The following is a 7,091-nucleotide window of genomic DNA, read 5'->3' on the forward strand; positions in this document are numbered from 1 at the left end:
CTGTAAAATAAGGCAAAACCATTGTGACATACTGTGGTACTCATATAGAACCTTCACTCTTGTATGTTTTTTTACACAACAGTATGTAATATTTTGTTGCATGGGGATTGGATGACATTTTACAAATGTTTCTATTTATGATCACTCCAAGGGAAATTGTACGTTCATCTACTAAATATAAGCACACAGTAAATCTGAATGATGCCCTAAGTGACAAGTATAGCCCATGGAGATACTAATGCCCCACATTGTTTACAATAAGATTACAATAAAACATAACACATAACTGAGCCACCTATGAACGCTCACAAAATAAAGCAACCTGGTTTATTTCCCATCGTCTACTGTTTTGAGGAACCAGTAACTCCAGACTTTTCCTCCATATCTCCCTTGGGGCCAGACCCAAGTGGAGACTTGTGCACTTGCAAAGTTGTCTAGAACCCCATTGCAACCATGAGGTTTCCCAGGAGTCCATGCACGTGCCGAAAATGACATACCAAAAATAAAATGGTTACTAGTCTTGAACACTTTTGACTACAGGCATAATCCTGGTCCCTTCTGAAAGGTAACTCTTGGGAGTTGGGAGAATCAGAATGACTCTAAATATTTCTGAAAGAATGTAACAGAAGTGCAAACACAGAGGAAGTGGAACTTTTTTTCCACCTAAAATATTATTTTAGCTATGTTTAGCTATGTTTCCAAAAAAGCCATTTGAAGACTCCAGAAGGACATTTGGTAATGAAATGATATTATAGCTTTTTAGATGTATAAAATACTATACAGTATGTTGTATACTACATGCTAGTAGAATTTAGCTGAAATTAGCATGATTTTCCCCTGCCTTTTCTTGCCGGTACATAATATTTTGAGTGTGAGTACTGAAAAACTTATGGTTTGTTTATGCTGGAGAAACAATGCATGTCCTTTCATGCAATCCTAACAAACTATACACCATTAGAAATGTAATTGCATTGGCTAAAATGCTTTTCAGTCGTCACTATGGTTTGTTTATGCTGGAGAAACAATGCATGTCCTTTCATGCAATCCTAACAAACTATACACCATTAGAAATGTAATTGCATTGGCTAAAATGCTTTTCAGTCGTCACTATGATATCTTGCCACTGCCTAGATGTGTACTGGGCAGAATTTATACTGTCCAGCTTGAGTTGTTGCAGGTGCACGGTGGATCTGCATTGGCTATACTGAGGGGCTGCTTGACAGGTACTCGTCAGAGAAGATTGCAGGAGGACTGAGATGGCCAGGGAACAATAGCGGAGAGACAGAAAGGGGAGAGCACGAGAAGGTAATGGGTAGTGGGTGGGACAGGGAGATTTGGCCATCTTCAGGGAGTTGTCCTGCAGAGTGAAATGATGGAGAGATGGGGAAGAGTATGTGCCAAGGTCACAGAAGGTGGAAAAACAGCTTGTGAGGGTTAGATGAAAAATATGACAGTGGCTTTATAAACATTAACCTTAGCAGTTACATGACCTTGGTCTCATTTTAACTGCAGAAGTCCTGGTGCACTTAACAATGGAACATTGAAACTCTCTCGCTCTCTCTCTCTCACTCTCAGCTACCTTTATTCTCAAAACCACATTTACACAGTAAGTTGCAGTCCAAATAAACAGGCCCCAAAAGCCACTGGGAAAGGTGGAAACACATTGATTTTCTTCCGTCGTTATGTTGGTTTGTTTTCTGTTTGAGTTCTTTTGTCAGTTTTGTTTCATACAACAAAAGAACTGCTTGAGATTCAGGTCTTCCTTTTTTCATACCAGCAAAACAACATCACAGACCCGAGAAATGCTTTTGTAGTTTGAAAATGAAAGACAGAAATGTTGTTTTGATCTCTTCTTTTTTAGCACGCACGCAAGGATTCGTCACCGTTGGCGTGCGAAAGGCAGACACAGGAAGGGTGATTTATTTTTCTCGAAATGTCAAAAAGCCACCTAAGACACGTAGGTGACAGATTTTTGTCAACTTTCAAAAACCTGCTTTGTGGTGATTATGATTTTTTTTTTTTCTTCTGTCAATAGCGTGAAAGGTAAACAGAAATCTCCAAAGAATTCTGTCAGGTCGCTGTGAGCAGCTTGTGATGTGAAAGCACGTCAGCGCCAGTTCACCTTCTGCAAGAAGTGACATCACAGTTCGGATAAACAGCACATGCTTGCAGTGCTGAACTTTTCTTGAAAAGAAAATGGAGAAAATTTTTTGAGAAAAATGGTTGGGAAAGTGAAAAGGAATTGGAAATCGCAACATATTGATTTGCTGGCCCCGTTATGTACTTGGATCATTTTTTTGCTTGATAAATATATTCAGAAAAGCAGTTTGTTGCCGGCGATTGTCCTTGCTTGCGTCTCAGTACGATGCAAATGATGTGTTCAATGTGGAGATTGTTATGGTGCGCCGCATATATTCTCATAAATTTACCAAACACCTGGAGTCCAAGTACATTTATAAAAATGCTCTTGGATTTAAACATAAATATATGACATGCATTTTACCCACCTCTGATCAGGGGCGTCGTAGTGGGGGGAAAAGTTGGACTGACTAACCAGGGCCTGAAAGGGAGGATGGCCCTCGAAAAGCCTGGAATGATGCGTGAGAGACATGGATCAAGAGAGGAAGGGGGCCCACAGAGACTGCTTATGTATAGGGTCCAGAAATTTGTGCTACACCCCTACCTCTGATATATAAATCTCAAATGAACTTCAACTTCAAAGCATTCAGTCATTTATTATGTTAATATTTTTGTGAATTTCAGTGTTCAGTGTTTACTTCTTAAGTGGGGCAGCGGTGAAAGGCGAGGAAGAGGGGGTCCTCATGATAGAATTTTGAAACGGGCCCCCATGGTCCAGGGCACATCTCTGTCTAACACAGATTATTAACTGAACATTATTCTTAAAATGAGAACACAGCCCACTTTGTGGATTTGCATGCAGCCCTCAAATGTGCAGTACTTCAGCATAACCAGCAGGAAAAGGTCTAATGTAACCTTTGTGTAGAGAGACCTCAAAGTGGGATCTCATAAATAGAGTGCAGTCTTTATGCATTTGTATGTATTGCAGCCAACTACTAAAAACGACAACTTTATCTATGATAGTTCATTTGTCCAATTACGTTTGGTCCCTTAAAATGGGGGGGACTATGTATTAAAAGGGCTGCAATTCCTATATGGTTCATCAGATATGGATTTACACACATTTAAATTAAAGCTGACAGTCTGCACTTTAACCTTATATTCATTGTTTCATTTCACATCCCGTGTGCTGGAGGGCACAGCGAAAATGACAAAAATTGTGTCACTGTCAAAATAATTACAGGCTGCACTCTAACCACTTAGTCATGGTTTTCTACATAAACCCCTATTTAAGGTACAATTTGGTCATGTTTTATAAATAAGGTCCTTGCTGTTTTCCCTCCTCCTATGCCACAAAGATAACAGCGTGAAACATCCGGAATTTTCCGTCATCCAAAATAACTAAGTTTCAGGCGTTTCTGTTTTTTTTTTTCTTCTTTTTTCGTGTGCGTAAGTAATTGGGAACCCATTCTGAGAATGCCTCTTAATGACAGACCAATACTGTGAGGTCACGTTAAAAGCCCCGTCTCCTGGCAACAGAAAGGGTATGCCGCAGGGTGCCATTTCAGATAGCGCTGCGTTCCTGCTTTTTTTTCCCCAATCGCTTTTTCTGAAAGGAGCTGTTCCTCCGTCAGAGGTAGCTGCACTTAAAGATAAGCGATGCGCTACGAGGCGCTGCCACATTCCTTCCTCCCAGTGACGCGTCAGGTTGCCACGGGTTATCGGCTGTCGCCAAAACTGCCCTCCGCTGCTGTGTGCTAGCTCTCTCCTGTAGCTCTGCGAGGGAAAAACGGCTACTTGTTTGAACAAGAGTTAATCCGCAACTGGATAGACACAACTGGCAATTGAAGATGGGAGAAAGAAATGGAGGGGTTCAAATCAGAAGTAAAGTAACACTTCAGGTTGTTGTTAAAGAAAAAGAACAAGTCAAGACAAGCTCAGACAATGCAATTGTGCTCGGAAGAGTCTTCACTTTGATGCTTTATTGAAATGCGCAGAGAGTCTTTACTTGGGTCCTTTTCTCAAGAGCACATAGAGATAGTGTTCACTTTAATCCTTTATTCAAGTGCACAGGGAGGCAGAATGTTCAATCTGGCCAGGGACACCTCATGTAGGATCAAAATGTTGTCTGAAGAGAAACTCTCTTCAAGCATTTATTCTGTTACCAGAAACATTGTAGACCATTTTCAGAAGGTCTTACACAAAGTTGTAATTTGTTAAGATTAATTACGACTCTTTGGGGGAAGGAAAGGTTCCCCTCGATTTTATAGATTCTAGGATAATATAGATGATTAGTTCTCAGTCTTAAAAATAATTATAGCTACAGACAGAAACACAGGGTCTGGATTTGGCCTTTGGGTGTAAGAATCGAGGAGAAAATCAACTGTTAGGAGAAGTCAGTGAGTAAATAAATGGATTGAATTATGCCATGGTAAAACGATTAATAAATTGATGATTTATTTGATTATTCCAAAGGTTAAGTGGTTATTAAAATGATAGGGATACCACGAGTGCATCTGGGAGTGTGATTTTCGTGATCATTTATTTGCATTAATGTCGCCAAAAACCTTGAATGCTTTGGATTCAATAGTTTATAAAAGAGAACTCTTGGAGCCAGAGAGCCAGCAATCCTATGGGGCATTACTCCATCATGTTTATAACCAAAGGCCTGCCTTTTTAAGAGAAAATAAATGAATAATTTTTCTTTTATACATTTAAAAAAAATTTTTTTGCAAGAATCATTTCAAATATTTCTTGGTCTTTTGTAAATGCGAAAAAGTATTAAGACAACACATCAGCAAAGAATTCAGATTTCTTTGCTGACCTTGAATATTGCTTCACCTAGCTTTCCTAACGGTGGTTTTGTTTCTAGTCCTTATATGGCTAGAATATGTTTTATTAAAAACAGAACATTTTGTATTAATGGAAGATACGTATTATGTGTGATCATTTTAAAAATATAAGATCTTTTCCTTGCAGGAAAAGTGATAGGAATGCTGCCGTTTTGTGAAAAGACTCTTCAACGATATGATCTCAAGTAAAGGTAAGTTCAATTAGACCCTATAATGATTATGACTGATGTTTTTTTTTCCGTTTTTAAACATGAATATTACGTGTTTAACCAATGTAATTAAGATGGATGAAAAGAAACAATGGGCCAAGTGTTGTCATAAACATTTTGTCATGTATACAGCTTCAGGTGTTTCCACAAGGCACAGGTAAAGATGTTGTGTTACAAAATAAATTGGTGAGTAGATCATTTGCCTATTTTTTTGGAAGCTAAAATACGTTAATTCAATAAATTGAATTTGGAAATTAGAGGAAAAAGAACATTTGGCTACTTAGTTATAGTTCAAATAGCATAATTCACCATGAAACTTAAGGCTACATAATTTAGCCAACTAGCTTAAATCTCATTATTAACTGGGTATATTATTGATGTTATTATCGTTTTGAAAGCAAATGCAGATATATATATATATATATATATATATATATGTATGTATATTATTGTGCATGTTCGCATGCTGTTGTTGTTGCTGTTGGGCGCCAGTGAGTGTCTGGCCTGGGGCACTAAAATGTTCAGAAACAGCCCTGCCAGCCCCACACTGGGCCCCCGGTTCTGTTCTTGAATGGTCCAGTTTCTCATTAAGACATGCCACTTTAGAGGTTAAACCTGAAGTTTTAACTCTAGCTAAGCACAATAAATTTTCAGAGAGTTTAGGTAGAGGTTCTGTGCAGTCAACCTTTGTTTGATTTCTGTTTTCACCTACTGTGCCATCTGAACTTCATACATAGTTTATTTTATTGTTGCTGTTGTGTTTTATGTTGCACCATATGTCCCACAAATTAAGTATGCACCGTTAACAAACAATAGGTTGTTAACACCATAACCTAGGCTCAGCTTATTTACACTGGGTTTTGTAAATTGAAATATATAGTTTTAAATTCTGTAATAAAATAAGTTTTCTGTTCAATTAAAAATTTTGGCTCTTTGGGCTCTCAGTAAAATTCTCTTGAAATCATAATAACATGATAAATATGGTAAATGTCAGGAGTGTATTTATTGACCTCTTCTGAATAGCTGGTTTGTTAGGGGTGTGGCTATAGATAAGGTGGTTATGGATAGCTGTGATCTTTTCAGTCACCTGTAGTGAGCTCATAATGGGTGGAACTGAGACTGAGCAGAAGTCTAATTGATTCAGTTTGTGCAGCAATTCCTCTGACTCCATTTTACTCAAAACTAATGTTTTCCTGACCCCTCTACATGATGAAAAGTCATGCTTCAATACTGTGATTTAGCAGCATCACCGATTTGACCCCCACACCCCTCCTGTGTGCGTGTGTGTGTGTGTGTGTGCGAGCGCATGTGTGCTTGTGCAAAACAAAACGAGATATGATATTGATAACAGAAATCATGAAACTTCCATGTTCATTTTTTAAATGAGGGCACGGCAAAACCCAACGTAGATAAAAATCAGTGTTCTGTTCCATTGCTCTTTGGAATGTCATTGAAGCTAAGGCCCAGATTCAAACACATGACTCTTCCTAATTTGCCATTGTGAGTTTCAATAAGTGCATTGTTGTTACCTACAGGTGCATTTGTATGTGTATGTCTTGACAGCGGAGTTTAACAGATTTATCTAATGTACAAGGTGACACATTTTGTATAAATTTGTTTAGAATGTGGGTAAATGCTTCCCCCTGCTGGACGATGTCAGCGTAACTGAAACCCTGATCAAAACCTAAGAAAGAATGATCTTATTCCCTTCATGGGAATGTTGAAACTGTGTTCAAAATAATTATGCCAATAATCCCCCAGCCTGGTTTTGTAGCTGAGTTTATTGAAGTGGCGTAGCAAAAGGACCCATGTCACACCGACTCAAACAGTTTTCCCCAATGAGCAATTTTTTGTGATTTGACACTTTGATGTGACATATAATGTTTGAAAGACCACGTTCTCTTCAGATGGTAACACAGGGCCAAGTTACATAAAATAATTTAGGAAACAT

Source organism: Anguilla anguilla, chromosome 11, assembly GCF_013347855.1.
Source record: "Anguilla anguilla isolate fAngAng1 chromosome 11, fAngAng1.pri, whole genome shotgun sequence".
Taxonomy (NCBI): domain Eukaryota; kingdom Metazoa; phylum Chordata; class Actinopteri; order Anguilliformes; family Anguillidae; genus Anguilla; species Anguilla anguilla.